Raw genomic sequence first — 19,397 nt, forward strand, 5'->3', positions numbered from 1 at the left:
TTGGTGTTCCCATACCAAGTCAATACACTTTCCATGCACACCTATAGAAGTTTGTGAAGGATTCTGATGACATGCAAATCTTCACAGACTCCTAAGGAAGTAAAGGTGCTGTCGTGCTTTCTCTGCAATAATATTTATGTGATGGGCCCAGGACAGCTCCACTGAGATAGTGACGGGCAGGAATTTAAATCTACTGACACTCTCCACCTCTGATCCTGCAATGAGTACATGGACCTCTGGTTTTCCTCTCCTGAAGCCTACATCAGTTCCTTGATCTTATTGACATTCAGTGAGAGGTTGTTGTTACAGCAGTCAGCCAAATTTTTTACCTCCCTCCTGTATGCTGATTCATCACCATCTTTGATACAGCCCACAAAAGCAGTGTCATCAGCAAACTTGTATATAGTGTTGCAGCTGTGCTTGACTACACAGTCAGAGCAGTAAAGCAGATAGCAGTAAAATATATTGTACTGAAATTTACCATATTGTAAACTCCTCAGTTTTCCCAATGAAAAATTATCGACTATTATCTACCCCACAAGAAAGTAGTCTTTCTGTGGGTGATATTAATAACCTTAGATGGCCGACAAAGAAGAGTTATTCAATTCAACAAGACCAGAGGAAATAAAACTGGAGAGCGGAAGTTAAAAAATAATTTCTTCCTCTTCTTTTTCCATTCATCTCCTTCTATTTACATCAGTTTTGGGGAGAAAATACAACTACAGATGCTAGATAGCAGAAATATAAACAGAAAATGCTGCCCTCAGCAGGTCAGACAGCTTTTGCTGAGGGAAAACAGGGACATTTCATCTTGATAACCTTTCAGCAGAACACCGAAAATGTAAGAATCAAACATTTTTAAGATCAGAATCAGGTTTATTATCAACTGCATGTGTCATAACATTTGTTACTTCAGCAGCAATACAGTGCAATACATAATAATATAGAAAAAATAAATAAGTAAATCAATTACACTAAGTATGTATATATATGTATATTAAATAGTTAGATTAAAAATAGTGCAAAACAGAAATAATATTAAAAAAATGTGAGGTAGTGTTTAAGGGTTCAATGTCTATTTAGGAATTGGATGGCAGAAGAGGAAATGCTGTTCCTTCATTGCAGACTGTGTACCTTCAGGCTTCTGTACTTCCTTCCTGATGGTAAAAATGAGAAAAGGGCACGTCCTGGGTGATGGGAATCTTTAGTAATGGATCCCTCCTTTCTTAGACACGGCTCCTTGAAGATGTCTTGGATCCTACAGAGGGCAGTTTCCAAGATAGAGCTGACTAATTTTACAACTTTCTGTGGCTTCTTTCGGTCCTGTGCCGTAGTTCCCCCCACCTCGCCCCCGTACCAGACAGTGATGCAGGTCTGTCACAATGCTCTCCACGTTACATTGACAGAAGTGTTCAAGTGCTTCAGGTGACAAACCAAATCTCTTTACACTCCTAATGAAATATAGCTAATGTTTTGCCTTATTTATAGCTGCATTGATGTGTTGGGACCAGGTTAGATCCTCAAAGATCTTGACACCTAGATGCTCACTCTCTCCACTTCTGACCCTTCCATGAGGATTAGTTCATGTTCCCTCATCTTACCCTTCCTGAAGTCCACAGACAGCTCTTTCATCTTACTGACATGAGTGCAAGGTTGTGGCTGCGACACTGCTCAACTAGCTGGTATATCTCGCTCCTGTATGCCCTCCCATCTCCATCTGAGATTCTGCCAACAATGGTTGTATCATTAGCATGGCATTTGAGCTAAGCCTACCCACATAATCATGGGTATAGAGGAAACAGAACTGTGGGTTAAGTACACATCCCTGAGGTGTGCCAGTGTTGATCGTCAGCAAGGAGGAGATATTATTACCGATCTGCACAGATCGTGGTCTTCTGGCTAGGATGTCAAGAATTCAATTACAGAGGGAAGATCAAAGATCTAGTTTATTGATCAGGACTGTGGAAATGATTATGTTAAAAGCTGAACTATAGTCAATGAACTGCATCCTGGCATAGGTGTTTGTATTGTCCAGGTGATCTAAGGCTGCATGGAGAGTCATTGAGATTGCTTCTACCATAGACCTATTGTGCTGATAGGCAAATAGCGGTGGGTCCAGGTCCTTCCTGAGACAGGTGTTGATTCTAGCTATGACCAACCTCTCAAAACATTTCAACACCATAGATGTGATTGCTACTGGATGATAGTCGTTAAGGCAGCTCACACTACTCTTCTTCGGCACTGGTACAATTGTTGCCATTTTGAAGCAGGTTGGAACTTTCAACTACAGTGGTGGGAGATTGAAAATGTCCTTGAATACTCCCGTCAGCTGGTTGGCACCAGTTTTTAGAGTCTTTCCAGGTACCCACATCAGGTCCTACCGCTTTGCGAGGGTTCATCCTCCTGAAAGACAGCCTGACATCAGCCTCCAAGACAGAGAGCACAGGGTCACCAGGTGCAGCATGGATCTTCACAGGTGTAGTTATACTTTCCCTTTCAACGTGGACATAGATGGTGTTGAGCTCATCTGGTTCTGAAGCATTGCTGCCATTCATGCTATTGGGTTTTGCTTTGTAAGAAGTAATTGTAACCCAGATTAATTAAACCCAAAAGATGTAATGTTAGAAAGCTCCATCTGTGGAGGGATGGAAACAAGGTTTACCGAATTTTAAAAAAGAGAACTTAGAAAAAAATGCTATGTGAGAACGAGGTGTAGCTGATGCAGTGCGGGAAAGAGAGAGAAACGCAGCAGACTATTAGAAACTAAAGATATAAACTGTTAAAAGTAGAATTAGTAGTGAGTATCTCTCCCCTACTTACTTGAAAACCTCAGAGTGAAACCCCTGGATTAGAGAGGATAGTGATAAAAGATCTATTGATGCTACAGCTATAACAAGCAGCAGCTGTAATGAGACAATATTGGCAGAGACGAGTATCCAAGCTCTCCACTGGTTAACTGGGAATTGGTTCTGTTAAATCACACCAAAGGATTTGACCAGTTTTTTTGTATAAGTTTGTGAATCAACTTTCCATGGATGATCAACTATTTCATCTAACAAGAAACAAGATGAAGGGAATGTCCCTTCTTTTGTGCAACTTTCAATGAAATTTAACCTTTCCAACACTCACTTTTTTCGATACTTACAGATTAGAGATTTTTTGAGATCTCAATTACTTACATTTCCTACAAGTCCAGATAAGAATATAATAGATACAATTTAATTTGAAACCCTTTGATAACGGTTCAATATCTTACATTTATGATCTACTGCTGGGACTGAAAATGGCCTCTTTAGATAAAATTAAAGGAGGCTGGGAAAAGGATTTATGATTTCCATATCTGATGAGAGCTGGAAGATTATTTTAAAATTGATTAATTCTTCATCATTATGTGCTTGTCATTCTTTATTACAATTCAAAGTGGTACATAGAGTTCATATGTCTAAAGATAAGCTTTCCCATTTTTACGCAGATATTTCCCCTTACTGTGATAGATGTACCAATGGATTGGCTACATTAATTCATATGTTTTGGCCATGTCCGAGCCTTCTGGAAAAATTCTGGAAAGATGTATTTCAAACTTTTTCTGCACTTTTCATTGTCAGCTTTAAGCCCAATCCTTTGACTGCTTTGTTTGGTATTGTTGAGGATAGTACTACAAAATTGAAGCCATTTAACTTGCGAGTGTTGGCCTTTATGTCTCTTATGGCCAGGACGGCGATCTTGCTAAAGTGGAAGGAGGCCGCCCCGCCCACTCATGTTCAATGGCTATCTGACTTATGTTGTGCCTCAATCTAGATGAAGATTCGTTGTTTGATTTCTGATTCTAAACATGATTTTTTTAATGTTATGGGGACCCTTTCTGAATTATTTTCACAATCTTTGAACTGTTATTAAAGTATGGATCCATGCCATTATTATTATAATATCATATGGTAAGGTATTTTCCTTTTTTCTTTTTTTTCCAACCAGCTCATTTTGGCAGTGGGGGCAGATTTTTTTAAAATAAAATACAATTATTTTATTCTATTTCATTTCATAATTCAATTTTTTTATACATGATTGTTTTGGAATATGGGATACTGTGATCGTATTACTGTGATTTAAATGCAATGTAACTTGTATTATTTACTTGTATCCTTATGAATTTTGTATTTGTATTCATGTAATTTATATAATATCAATAAAAATATTGAAAGAGATCTTTTCTCTCTTCAGGGGAAAAAAGAAAAAAAAAACAAGATGGCAAGCCACCCAAGATGAAGAACAAGCACAAGAATGAATTGTTTCATGATGTAGAGGAATTAATGTGGTTGGATGTATAAGTTTATTTTCATTCAAAGGATCTGAACTTGATTTTCTGAAGGAACTGATTATTTTTGCAAAGATTTTGATAAGTTACTGCACGAGATTTAGTTTGTTTAAAAGTTGTGATGTTGGAGAGTTGCTGTGAAAGGAGTTAAGCTGTATAGATATATCATATTCAAATTTGAATTTCAATTCATAGATATACTGACTTGAACTGAAACTGATGTTAACTACAATACTTAAGAATAGGAATTCAATTAGTTTTCCAACTGGGGATAAATAAAAAAGAAAAGTTTGTCTGTAAACCCTGAAATAGGGAATAACACTAAATCTAATTAGTTAGAGAAATTGGAGTGACAAAGGTTATTCAATGAATATCACTGATTCTAACTAAACAGAAATTTGTTTTTGTTAATATCTGAGATTTGGAACCAAACAGACTGCTGGAATTTTGAATTGTTCATACTCATGTAAATATTTTGTATATCTTGTTTTTTTTTGTAAATAAAACAAACCTCCAGAAGTGTGTGTTCTCTATTCACTGCCTCGTTCAGATATCTAAAGCTTCTGATGGCCCACTGGCACCCGGTGTAGTACTATGTAAATAGATTTTTCTCATAAAGAGTGTGGTGACCAGTCACACGAGACAAGACAAGTGCTACACTGGTGTTATATAAAACTTAGCAAGCCAGCCAAGAGGCAGTGTATTAGATAAGCAGTAATACGTGATTAATACACAAGCACTAGAAGAATCTTATTGCTCAAATTGTTCAATTAAGACCCACAGTGGAAAAAAAATGGAAGCCATAGAGGAAAAGGGTGTTACAATCCCAAATGCTGTTTTAGTCAGTGGCATAATAGGAACAGAAAAAGAGGAGGAAATACTAGACTTTCTAAAAGAATATGGGTCAGTTGTCAGAGTTATTCCTGTACCTGACCCCCTTGCAGAATTTCCCATGTTGCTCATTGTAGAGTACGATTTTGGTTCTGCCGCGCTAGCTTTCTAGCCCTTGCTACCATACACTCAACTGGCAAGTGGTGACCAGTAAGTTTCCTACCATGTAGTTACTTTAGCCAGAGTTTACACTCTGAAAATTGGAAAAGACACCACTCAAGCTTACCCTGCTGAGTTGAAAACCTTAGCGATGTGCAGTGGGAAAGATTATGATGAAATCCTGAAAGAGATGTTAACCCAGATCAGAGAAACCCTTACGATTGAGAGAAGGGCAACAGTCACTGTTCAAACTGCTGAAGATGTATGTAACAAGACCAGAACTCCTCAATTCAGAGTAGACTCCTCTGATACTAACCGGACAGAAACAGCTCTAGCTGCTATGCAGAATAACTCAGTCCCTGTAAGATAAACTAATGGAGTTGCCATGAACCCATTCCTCACTTCCAGTGATCTAAACCCCACCCTTCAGATATTCAAAGAGTCGTAGTGGAGCATATTGTGCACAGTAATGACTTGATGGCTCACGGCGATCCACCAGCAAGGCTCCAAACATTTTCTGGTAGAACCCTTCATCCACCTAATGAGGTGGATTATGAGATTTCTTTCTTTTTTAATCTTTTTATTAATTTTCAAGTTCATAAACATAATAACAATAATGATACAAAGAGATTGGAATTACCTTATTATTTATAAACGTACAAAAAAGACTTCAAATAGTACAAGTGCAATAGATTTCTAAACTCTTGATATAGTTAATCATGAAGAAAAAAGAAATAAAAAGAAAAGGATATTGCAAAGAAAACCCTCAAAAAAAACAGAAAAAAATAAAACTAATTGCTAAACCCAAGAAAAAGCAAACAGAACAAAACAAGGCTGAACCAATACGTTCAATAATGTTGTCAACTCCGCTCCTCTGTTCATATATTCTAAGTTAATAAAAAGGATTCGGAAAAGATCAAGCTGCATCATATGAAAATGTTGAATAAATGGCTTCCAAGTCTCTTCAAATTTAATCGAAGGATCAAAAATGACACTTCTGATTTTTTTCTAAATTTAAACATGATATAGTTTGAGTAAACCATTGAAATGTAGTAGGAGGGTTGGTCTCTTTCCAATTCAGGAAAATGGATCTTCTGGCCACTAATATAACAAATATGATCATCCGACAGGCTGAAGAGGATAAAGATCTATGTTCTGTCATTGGCAAACCAAAATTTGCCGTAATAGGATGGGGTTGTAAATCAAAACGCAAAACTGTTGAAATAATATCAAAAATATCTTTCCAGAATTTTTCCAAAAAAGGGCAGGACCAGAACATATGAGTCAAAGAAGCCACCTCAGAGTGACATCTGTCACAAATAGGATTTATATGGGAATAAAAATGAGCTAGTTTATCTTTAGACATTTGGGCCCTAGGATTATGAGATTTGGCGTGCTAATGTTGAACTGCTTTGGTAAGACCCAAGTGTGTCTGACCTTCATAGAACATGGAAAATATGAGAAAGTATTCTTCCACTATCTTCTGACATCATCAAGTCAATAAGTCCTGGAGTTTCACCTGCTATTTAGGTATAACTCCAAGATTCACTTTTGCTACCATGGAAGATGGTGATGAATTATTCACCAAATTCACGAACACAGAACAGAACACTGGTGAAAATCCATCTGCCTACCTACAGCGGCTCGAGGTAGTGTTGACACTGACTGTAAAGCGAGGTGGTGTTGCCGAATCTGAGTCTAACAAGCACTGCTATCACATTCTCCCTCATGAGTAGTGCAACTCCTCCACCTCTTTTACACCTAAAGAAACAAAATCCAAGGATATTGAGCTGCCAGTCCTCTCCCTCATGTAACCAAGTCTCTGTATGGCAACAAGTTTGTGGTTTTATGTACTGATCCAGGCTCTAATTCTTCTTCATCACCCATAATACTCCTAGCACTGAATTAAACACATTTCAGCTCATCAGTCCCACCACGTTTATCAGCTTCTTCCTTCCTCTCTTTCCTTTCAATCTTATTTGTCGCAGCACCTTTCCCATCCAAAACCTTACCAGCTGTTGCCCTGTTGCTGTGATTCTCAAACCCTTGCCACTTTGGTTTAATACCTAGCAAACTTTCTGGTGAGAATTCTGGTTCCCCTCCAGCTAAGGTGCAAACCATCTTGCTTGCTTCCACCTGCCCTGGATGACTGCTCAATGATCCATAAATCTGAAGCCTGCCTCTAGCACCATCTCTGTACTGAACTGTAATATATTTCTATTTCTCACCTCACTGGCACATGGCATGGGTAGTAATCCTGAGAATACCACCCGGGAAGTATTGCTTTTTCACTTTCTATCTGGCTCTCTAAAGTCACTTAACAGGACTTCATCCCTTCTCCTATCTGCCACTGGTACAATATAGACGGTGAATTCTGGCTGCACACACTTTGATCTCTGAATGTTCAGTATCTACAGCAAAGCATACTTGATCTTGGCACCAGGGAGTCAACACGCCATCCTGGAATCTTGCCCATCCTGCCTCCCCTCCCCCACTGCCAACCGTATCCAAGCAATGTGTTACTGAAGGGAATGACCACAGGGAACGTTACACTGTTTGTTTACTCCTCTTACTTCTCCTGGTGGTCAGCATTTTAAAATGTTAGCAATTTGGCACATTAATATTCTTCTGAGACAACCAATAGAGGTTTCTTTAATGTCTCATTTGAGATGATGCACCTCTGTCATTACCACATGCCATTAGGTGTCTTGCACAGGAAATTAACAAATACTTGGCTGGTTCAAAGTGTGATTATTTGGAAAATACTTGATTCAGCAAAACTGACCACCAATTCAATCAGATCTGTGGGAAAATATCTAGAGTCTAAGCAGTTCCTGGACATACTCACAAAGTCCTTAAAACCAGATTTTTTTGTGTGTTTCTGTGCATTTTGCTCAACTCCAATACTTACCACAGCAGAATGTTAATGATTGTGATGGTTTGGATATTACAGGTTTTTAACAACTGACTAAATGGAACAGATTTTACTTTATTGTCCTTTATGTGCTTGAGCTGGAAGAAAAGCAGAGAATTCAAAAATTGCATTAGCTTAACAAAAGAATGTCTGTATTATTTTCCACATCTCTTGGTTCATATGAATGATACAAAAGACCAATTATTCAATTTCCTTTTTGACTTTTTATGTGGATATCCAAAAAGGTGTATATAGATTGCAAATATGTTCATCACTTTCCAAAAGTAGGAATCGTTCCTTTTCCCAAACTGGTAGCAATCCCTGCCCAGTAGAAATTAATTTGAACACAATTAATTATATAGATTGATAAAATTAGCTGAATATTCTCCAAAATTAAATTCAAGTTAGATTCTGGCTAGAACCAACATGAGGATTGAAGTAAGCTGCAGAGTTGTAAGATTAGTCAGCTCCGTCATGGGTGTTATACTCTGTAGTATCCAAGACATGTGCAAGCAACAGTGACTTAAATAGTTGATGTCGATCATTCAGGAACCCACCACCAGGACATGCCCTCTTCTCATTGCTACCATCAGGAAGGAGGCACAAAAGCCTGAAGGCACACTCTCAGCAATTCAGGAACAGCTTCTTCCCCTCTATCCTCCAATTTCTAAATGGACATTGAATCCATGAACAGTACCTCACTACTTTTTTTATTTATGTTTTTGCACTACATACTTAACATATATACATATATATACACATACACACATATATACACACATACACACACACACACAAACACACACACACACACACACACACACACACACACACACACAAAATGCTGGAGGAATACTTTTTTCTTTCTTCCGTGGCCTTCTGCCTCTTTCACCAATCAAATTCCTAGCTTTTTGCTTCGTTTCCCCCCCCCTTCCATGTTTCACCTATTCCTTGGTGTTTCTTTCTCCCCTCCCCGCCCCCCCCCGCCAACTTTCAAATCTACTCCTCAGCTTTCTTTCTCCAGTCCTGCCAAAGGGTTTCGGCCCAAAACGCCGATTGTATGTTTTTTCCATAGATGCCGCCTGGCCTGCTGAGTTCCTCCAGCATTTTGTGTGTGTTGCTTGGATTTACATCATCCGCAGATTTTCTCTTGTTTGTTAAATATATACACACACACTTACACACACATACATATATTTGCTGTAATTTCTAATTTTTTCTATATTATCATGTATTACATTAAGTTAAAAGTTTGAAAGTTAAATTTCATGACACATGCCAGTGATAGTAAATCTGATTCTGAACTTCTATTAATGGCGTAAAATCTGTAAATGGTGCATTCAAATATCATTATATTTTTTGTAAAAATGGAGAGATTTTAATAAAATAACTTTCAGTAGAGGATTCCACTTTCCACTATGGATTATTCTTTCTTTAGATTTCATGAGCGCTGCATTCTATTACTTTGAGACAGTTGCATTTGTACGCCAACTCAAAAGCTCAATATTTTAATTTCCTTGCTATTACAAACGAGACAGTTCTTTTATGCATCTTCACTGATAAGGCTCAGGACAAGGCAGCATAATTTGTAAATGTAATGGTGAATCAACCTTTCCAATGATCTGTGAGTTATTCTAATACAGTATATCTCTTACACTGAACAAAGCAAAGGTCATCTCTAAATTCCTACTAATTATAAAAAATATCCAAACATAATTTTATCCAATGATAGTTCTGACATACAATTCATGTTGAAATTGCTTTATACAGTTGATAATAGCACAGCTCCATATTTGTCAGAATTTTTATGCCTTATTTTTATGCAATGAAGACCCAGTTGAAAATGTATTTCCATTTGATTATGGGTGAAGTTGTCTATGAAATTGTTAATGGACAAGTAGTCAGATGAACACTCATCATCCGAGCACATGTGAAAAATATAACTGGGGGATGTAGGACGCACTTGTAGAACCAAATTAGATCACAGAGTAAACACTTCTTGAATAGAAGAGAAATGAAAACTGAGGTAAAAAAATGTTGCTCTGTATTGCATGCAAGAAAGTGAATCTCAGGGCTATATTTGGTGACATACTTCTTAAGTACTTCAATAATAAATTTACTTTGAACTTTGAATCACAAAGAAACAAAAAGATGGCATTGTTGTAATACCTCATCTTCACTGAAAAGCTTCGCTGGAGGAGTGACACCATTTTTCTTTGCCACGAGTCAAATTATTGATTCAGCTTCCTCTACTCTTCCTTTAGATAATAGCAAGCGTGGAGATTCAGGAATAAACCTAGAATTAAATAAGTTATTTTATAACATGACTATTGAAGCCCTAATGGACTTGTAATGTTACTACTCAGATGGGCAGCATGGTAAAAACAAAAGATATAGAGTTAGATCTTGTTCCTATTTTGTAGTTACTGGAACTTCATACTAAGAGTAACATAATCATTAAATTTAGAAAAAGAAAGAGACTGAATAGCATCGCAACTCACCAAGAACAAAGGCAGACATATAATTTGAAATTTCACCAAAACCTTTCAAGAAATTAATCAGGCAGAAGATTTCCAAGTTTGGTGAGAATGTGATAAGCACATTTAAGACAACCTGCAGCACTATTGTCCCAAACATAACAATTTTCCTCCCAAACCTAGCAAACAGATTAAACAGTTATATACAGCACTGCATAGTTATTGACAAATATATATATGTAATTAAACATATTCTCGATCACACTTTTGTAAATCTACATGAACATTCAAGTACCTTTAAGATATACATTCCCTCAATTACACATGTAGCCGCACATTCAAATAAATAATTTATTCTTCTGCTTCTGGTTAATTCTGATTAAAGGGGTGGCACGGTAGCATGGTGGTTAGCATGCTTTACAGTACAGGCAACCCTGGTTCAATTCCTGCCACTGCCTGTAAGGAGTCTGTACGTTCTCCCTGTGACTACGTGGGATTCCTTTGGATGCTCCGGTTTCCTCCCGAAGATATAGTAGTTGGCAGGTTAATTGGTTGTAGTAAATTGTCCTGTGATTAGGCAAGGATTAAGCTGGGGGATGCTGGACAGCACAGCTCGAAGGGCTGGAAGGGCCTATTCTGCATTCTATCTCAATAAATAATTAACTTCCAAAAGGATTGAAAAGCCTTCTTCATAGGTAGCCCCTTGAGATGGACAATGGCCTACTTCCACTTTGGTTTTGTGGATTGTGAGACTGGTGTGTAGTTTATGAGGTTCTCATCTCTGTACTACTTCATAACGCACATCCTGGGTGTGCTCCTGATGTATGGCAGTGAGGTTCTTAATACCATCCGAAATGTTACTTCATCATTTGGAACAACCTAGGGGCAGGAATTCCTAGGAGCTTTCCTCAATCAAAGGCTGTGTTGGCACTTGAAAGCAGTTGCCTGCCTTTGTCGAGATGGGTCTCCCAAGATATAGGATAGGACCATGTTTTACAGGTTCTCACCATGAATCTTTAGTATTGGAGGGCCACAAAGTATAGCAGGGACAAGATGGTAAATAACCTTATGAATATTAACTGATGTGCCTTTATTCACACAAACACTGATAATGACTTGGAACTGTGCCTCATCAAGCATCATCTGCAGCTCAGTCACCAAAGTCTGAGTAACATTGGTTCTGGAGCATAATCGATAAATTGTCTAATTGATTCTCTTTAACTCAATTCCCTTATAAAGTTTGTCTGAGTTGAGATGCAGAATGGCAGCAAGGTTGAGAAAAATCTTGGAGTCATGGCGTTGCCTTGATTGACAGCAGACATCAATGAGAATAGTTTGGTAGATCGAAGATAAAATGAAAATGTAGTTTGGTCGGCAGCATAATTTTTGGATGGTTTTCCTTTGTCCCTCCTTGACTAATGGAGTCAAGACTCTGATGAGGTCAATTAAAAGCAGTTGAAAAGTCATAATTAACCTGGCTGGTTGTTATGAGCACATAATGAAAGGACTAAAAATTAACTCAGGGTGAAATACTCACTGGCGCTAAGATGCCAATAGATGTAAACCCTCCCGGCTGCAATAAGAAATGGAAGTACAAGAAGAAACAAAGCTAGACATATGGATATTCATCACCCAGTATGCCCTCTTCTCACTCTTACCAACAGGCAAGAGATACCAGAAGATTTAGCTCCCGCACCATCTGATTCAGCACAGTTATTACCCTACATCTGTTGTCCTCCTGAACTGGTGTGGATAATTCAATTCGCTACTACACTGATCTGACTCTACGATTTGCAAATTTATTTTCAAGAACTCTTTCCGCCTCATGTTTTAAGTGTTATTTTTATTTGCGTAGTTTGAAATCTTTTGCACATTGGTTGATTATCAGTTTTTGTCTGATTATGTATGCATTTTTTGTAAAATTCTATTGTTTTTATTATTTCTTATGAATACATGCAAGAAAATTAATCTCAAGGTTGTATGTGGTAGTATATATAGTCATAGTCATAGTCATACTTTATTGATCCCGGGGGAAATTGTTTTTTGTTACAGTTGCACCATAAATAATAAATAGTAATAGAACCATAAATAGTTAAATAGTAATATGTAAATTATGCCAGTAAAATATGAAGTAAGTCCAGGACCCGCCTATTGGCTCAGGGTGTCTGACCCTCCAAGGGAGGAGTTGTAAAGTTTGATGGCCACAGGCAGGAATGACTTCCTATGACGCTCTGTGCTGCATCTTGGTGGAATGAGTCTCTGGCTGAATGTACTCCTGTGCCCACCCAGTCCACTCAGTACATTATGTAGTGGATGGGAGACATTGACCAAGATGGCATGCAACTTGGACAGCATCCTCTTTTCAGACACGACCATGAGAGAGTCCAGTTCCATCCCCACAACATCACTGGCCTTACGAATGAGCTTGTTGATTCTGTTGGTGTCTGCTACCCTCTGCCTGCTGCCCCAGCACACAACAGCAAACAAGATCGTACTGGCCACCACAGACTCGTAGAACATCCGCAGCATCATCCGGCAGATGTTAAAGGACCTCAGTCTCCTCAGGAAATAGAGATGGCTCTGACCTTTCTTGTAGACAGCCTCAGTGTTCTTTGGCCAGTCCGGTTTATTGTCAATTTGTATCCCCAGGTATTTGTAATCCTCCACCATATGTACTTTGATGTAACCAGGTGACCGTTGAATATAACTTTTTATTGCTAAAGTGCACTTATTTATTCTCCTTGGTAATGCTAAAATAGCTGCCTGTCCCTTTAAGAGAAAATGGTGATGTCATTTTGCATGGTGGAGTAGAACAAAGAGTTACCATGTTCTGGAAAGGATAACGTTCGAATGTTTTTCCCAGGTTTGGTGAGGAAAGGTGAATAATATTTGATAATATCTATGTAAATTCATTTATACTCATTTGTAAATCTATAATATCAGTAAGTTGACGTGTTTTACATGTGGATGCTTTAGAATTTTGAGAGTAAGTTGATCAGTGTTGGATAGCCTGATTGTGAAGTTCCTTAATTGGCCTATTAGGTTAGTCCTTTTAGTAATTCAACTACAAGACAATATATTGTAAAAGTTTATCTGTCTGTCTTTATTGTTTCATGATTGTGTGTGACTGTAAAGAGTAATGTGAATGTGTTAATCTCTGTCCACGTAGCCTGAGCGAGGCAAAGTCATTTCAAGGTCTATCCTATATGTGTTTGGAAGTTAAGCACCTGTATGCCAAATGTGAGTATTTCTCTTAGTTGAGATGAAATGTATTTATTCATATTTTCGATATTGTGTATAAGGTACAGGATTAGTGGGATTCTAATGTTGTTTGTATTTTTTTTTAGATTTGCCACTCTGGAATGGTTTTGTATATTTTGTTTTAGTTATTTTCATACTGCATATGTAACAGGGGTGTGCTCTGAAGTTAAACTGAGATTGTAATAGTGGGAACTGTTTTTTAAAATTTGTTTTGTCATTTTATTTTGATACCCTTTTTCTGTAATAAAACATTTAAAACAGATGAAGGAATTTAAGACCCAAACAAGTATTTGTTGTCCTTAGTGTGTATTTTTCCCCAGGCTACAAAATTGATAATAAATTTCCCTGAACTTTGAAAGTGATATCAACAGTTCCTGCAGTTAGGCTCTTAAGGGGATCCAATGCAGAATTGACGGAAATGTAGTCTGGTTGGTTCATTCTCACCATAGTAGCCTCACGGTTAGTGCAATGCTGTTATAGCTCAGCACGTTGGAGTTCCGTGCTCAATCCTGGCATCCTCTGTGAGGAGTTTGCATGTGTAACATGCTGGTTCAGATTCTTACTGTATTTCATTTTAGCAATTCTGTAAAAGCAGTCTGTTCTGGTTTCAGCTTGTTTGGATTTGAGCTGAGATAAGAGGCTTTGTTGTTCAACTTAGGAATGTGTATCAGCCAATCAGGATGGCAGAACTGGGAGAATGTTCTAGAGAACACTGGCGGAGAGGTCTTTGTTGGTGGGGGGTGGGAGAAGACAGGAGCGAAGATGGTGGAGGATGCTGTCCCTGTTGTGCAAGGTACTTTGTGCAGATTAATGATTTTGAGGAGGAAGGACCTATACTCCTGTGGGAGAACCCATTTGTTCAAGATAGATTTCGAGCGACCTTTGGAAGGTGGTGTTTGCTTTCACATAGATCAGGGGTCCAGTGTGTGAGATACAGACATGTTCAAGATTTGAGCTCCACCACGCACATATGACTGTTTAAGTATAATGGGCCCTTTTTCTTTTTCTCTTTCTTACCTTTAATAACTGCTTGCCTAAGTTAACATTTTTAATTACACTTCTGACTAAATGTATGCAGTGTACGATCTGTTATTTCTTGACAACAGTGATTGCCGGGGGTAGTAAATCACATAGCATTCACACAAACCAGGATTTGGGTGGGTGAGACATCCTAACCTCATGGCTTTGGGAGGATCAAAGTCACATACACCCTAGACATAGGAAGCCTGAGAAAGGTGAGTTTCTTGCCGCGGAATCTAGTGGCTGTTAGCGAGGGGCTAATGAGCTGCATTTCCGGGGACGCCCGGTAAAGGGGGTTTCATATGTCCTCCCTGTGGAACGTGAGTTTTCTCTGGTTGCTTTGTTTTTTTCCCCACAGTCCAAAGATATACTGGTTAGTAGGTTAATTGGTCATTAGAAAATGTCCTGTCATTAGGCCAGGGCTAAACTGGGTGTTGCTGGCAACACCAGTTGAAGGGCTGGAAGGGATTACTCTGCATTACATGTATCTCTAAATAAATATAAAAATTAGTTCAATTAATAATGAAGACAACTTTCAAGTAAATTTTATACTGGAAATTCCATTGAATGAAGTTGTTCTCCTGTATTATCCCATAAATTAGTATGTTATCATGCTGCAAATTATTTCTAATTTTATTTTATTAAATCAGCTTATCTGCCATGATCTTTATGTGATGGAGTTAGTTAGCAGTATACATGATAAATAGACTATATGAGGCAAAGGAAAGAAACGACTCACCTGTCTGATAATATTCCAGAACTAAAGGAACCTACTCACACTCCCATGAAGTACAATGATGCAGCGAGAGGTTCTTTCCAGCCATTGTTACACACCAAGTCCCACTGAAATACAAAAAACTTCAACAAGTCCAAAGATACGGCCTTGGGCAGTTGTGGGAACAATTTGATTCAGCCCACCGCCGGCATAATAATATGAATATGGATATATGAAGAACTGAAGACAATATACAGTACGTAATGAGTAGAAAGATTTGTTTTCACACAGTTAATGTCTTAACAGAAAATTTTGCTTGGGAAAGACCATTCCATTGTTCAGTGGTGGTCCTGAGTTTCTGCCTTCCAAAATACAGCGTGTAGATTTTAAAAAGCAAATTGTAAAAAACTACAAAATATAGTTATTTCAGACAGCTTTTCTAACATAATGAACACTGTAACTCTTCAATCTTAAATTCATTCAATCATCAGATTAAGAGTACGTATATCAAACTGAAAGACTGAAAATGATTATTACAGTTTGTCAAGACCGCACATTGGCTTCTTTCCACTCTGCTTTCATTCAGTACCAAGTGCATATCCTTCCATTCCATCCTCTTCCATCTTCTTACCTTGCTTCTGAATTTATGCAGTTTTCTTTGACTAACAGAAGTGTCCAATGCTTCAAGTTTGTGGGGTTTTTTTCTTGTGGACCAGACGACTGTGGACTGAAATTTTTACTGGTTCATTAATTAACATGATGCACTGATGCACAGAGGCTTCAAAGAGTCAAACAGCTTACAGTGCTCACTTAGCATCACTTGTGCAAAAGACCATAAGACCATTACATATACGAGCAGAATTAGGCCATTTGACCCATCAAGTCTGTTCTACTATCCCAGCATGGTTGATTTATTATCCATCTGTAACGTTCCGTTATATTGGCTCGTGTATGTCTAGGGGAAATCCTGCCCAGCACCCGCCTCAACACTCCTCATAGGGTCTGTCGCCGCCCGAATCAATCACAACATCAATCATCAGCCAGCATACCTAGTAAATTTTAATAAATACACTTTATAGATATTACTTATTCTATGACATTAATATGCATTTGATACAGAGAGGAAAGTAATGGAAAAAAAAGGCGCCAACACTTATCAAAGTCCAAGTTCTTCGCGCACTACCGTTGAAGCTCAATTCGACTTCAGACGACCACCCGAATCCTGTCGACTCAGGGCTCAGGACCACCCTGAGTGATCAACCGGAGCCTCTCCACACGTCTACGGTCCTCCTCGTCTCCCCTCCGACTCCCCGCCAAAACCCCGTCCACAGTCATATCATACAGCATGGTATCCGAAAACAAAATGATACATAACCACCCATTGGCTAATAGAAGGCTGTTATCTACTTTAAAGTAAAACAAACTGCTAGCGCAAACTCTCTTCAGCGTTTAACACAACAAAGCCACATTCCCCAGATTAACATAACAAAGTCGCCATTTTAACTCTAACACAAAAAGAAAGACCCCGTACACATCTCAACCCAGTTGTCCCGAGTTCTCTCCATAACTTTTGACACTGTTACTAATGAAGAGTCTATCAACACCCACTTTAAATATACTCAATGATTGTCCTCCACAGATGTCTGTAGCAATGAATTCCACAGATTCACCACCCTCTGGTGAGAGAAATTTCACTTCTTCTCTGCTATAAAAGGATATTCTTCCATTCTGAGTTTGTGCCCTCTGGTCTTCGATAGCCCCACCACAGGAAACATCCTCTCCGCATCCAGTATTCAATATGTTTTGATAAGATCTCCTTCATTCTTCGAAACTCCAGCAAGTACAGGCCCAGAGCCATCAAAAACTCCTCATGTGTTAACTTTTTCATTCCTCATATCACTCTTGTGCACCTCTTCTGCACCCTCTCCAATCCCAGCACATTCTTTCTTAGTTAAGAGATTCAAAACTGCTCACAGTACTCCATGCATCTGAGCATTGCCTTAAAATGTCTCAGCATTACATCCTTGCTTTAATATTCTAGTCCTCTCAAAATAAATGCTGAAGTTACATTTGCCTTCCTTACCACCAACTCAACCCGTGAGTTAACTTTTAGATAATCCTGTACACGGGTTTCCAAGACTGTTTACGTGACTGATTTCTGAATGTTTTCCCTTTTTGGAAGATAGTCTATCCCTTTATTCCTTTGACCAAGTGCATGACCATTCAGTTCCATGCACTATATTCCATGTCCCACTCCTCTGCCCATTCTCCTAATCTGCAGAATGTCAGCCTCCTCAGCACTACCTGCTTCCTGCTTCTCGAATTATTTTTGTATCATCTGCAAATTTGGCCACAAGAACCATCAATTCCAACATTCAAATCATTAAGATATAATGCGAAAATGTGTGTTTCCAACACCAAACCCTGTGGAACACCACTTATTACTGACCACCAACCAAAGAAGGCCCCCTTTATTCACACTCTTTGCTTCCTGCCAATCAGCCAATCTTCTGTCTAGGTTAATATCTTTCCTCTAATGGCGTGGGCTCTTACCTTGTTCAGCAGACTCATGGGCTGTACCTTGTCAAAGGCCTTCTGACAATCTAAGAATCAACATCCACTGACTCTTCTTTCTCTATCCAACCTGTTATTCCCTCAAAAAAAAATTCAACAGATTTGTCAGGCATGATGACTTCTGATACTTTATAATGTGCCTCCAAGTACCCCGATATCTCAGACTTAATAACGGACTCCAACTATTGAAGTCAGGTTAACTAGCCCTATAAGTACCTGACTTTTGCCTCCCTCCTTTCTTAAGGAGTAGAGTGATATTTGTGATTTTCCAGTTCTCTGGATCCATTCCAAGATAGAGTGATTCTTCAAAGATCAGTAACAATGCTTCCCGAATCCCTTTAGCTACCTCTTTCAGAAGCCTGGGGTGTATTCCATCCAGTCCAGGTGGTTTATCCACCTTCAGACTTTCATACCATCATACCTCCGGGGAGCCTCGAGGCAACTCATGTGGCAGCAGAACTCTCAATGGATACGACTAAATATTCTCATTTCAGCCCGATACAGCTAAAAAGCACAACTGCTTCCAAGGTCAGTACAGTCAACAAAGATGTCTTCATGCGTTTAAACAAACTGACAGAAACAATGCCGACTGCGGACGGACTCCTCAGTTTCCACGCAGGAAACGTTGCTGCACGTCAGGGATACAAGTGCATTTAAGGAAATGGGGTTTAAACTCCCAATACCGACTATCTTGCTGGTGCACGTGCTGTCTCTGATAAATAAAATCGAGGATCTCAGAGCTAAGGTGCTGAATCAGAGGGACATTAGAACCACGTGTGTCTTTTGTTTCACGGAATCCTGGTTAACCCCTTCTATACCGGATGCAGCGATTCAGATCGACTGGTTTACTATACGCTGTCGGGATAAATCTATAGACTCCTCAAAAGCAGAGGTGGAGGAGTATGCCTCATGATCAACTCCTCTTGGTTCAGAAGTATATCAGTGCTGTCCCAATTCTGCTCACCAGACCTGGAATATCTAGCAGTTAAGTGCCATCCATTTTACCTAACACAGAAGGTTTCCAGGATCATTTTGGTAGCGGTATACATTCCACCTCAGGCCAATGTCAATTAGGCTTAGATGATCTGAGCAATGGGATCAACATTCACTAATCAGCGCACCCTAACGCCTTCA

The 19,397-nt window shown here is 38.8% G+C and overlaps 1 pseudogene; it reads right to left on the reverse strand.

The window, feature by feature from the left end:
* Positions 1-18,260, reverse strand: part of LOC134349891 (organic cation/carnitine transporter 2-like) — a 29,876-nt pseudogene extending 11,616 nt beyond the window's left edge.
* Between the last annotated feature and the right edge of the window lie 1,137 nt (positions 18,261-19,397).

The sequence above is a fragment of the Mobula hypostoma genome, chromosome 7, assembly GCF_963921235.1.
Source record: "Mobula hypostoma chromosome 7, sMobHyp1.1, whole genome shotgun sequence".
Lineage (NCBI taxonomy): Eukaryota > Metazoa > Chordata > Chondrichthyes > Myliobatiformes > Myliobatidae > Mobula > Mobula hypostoma.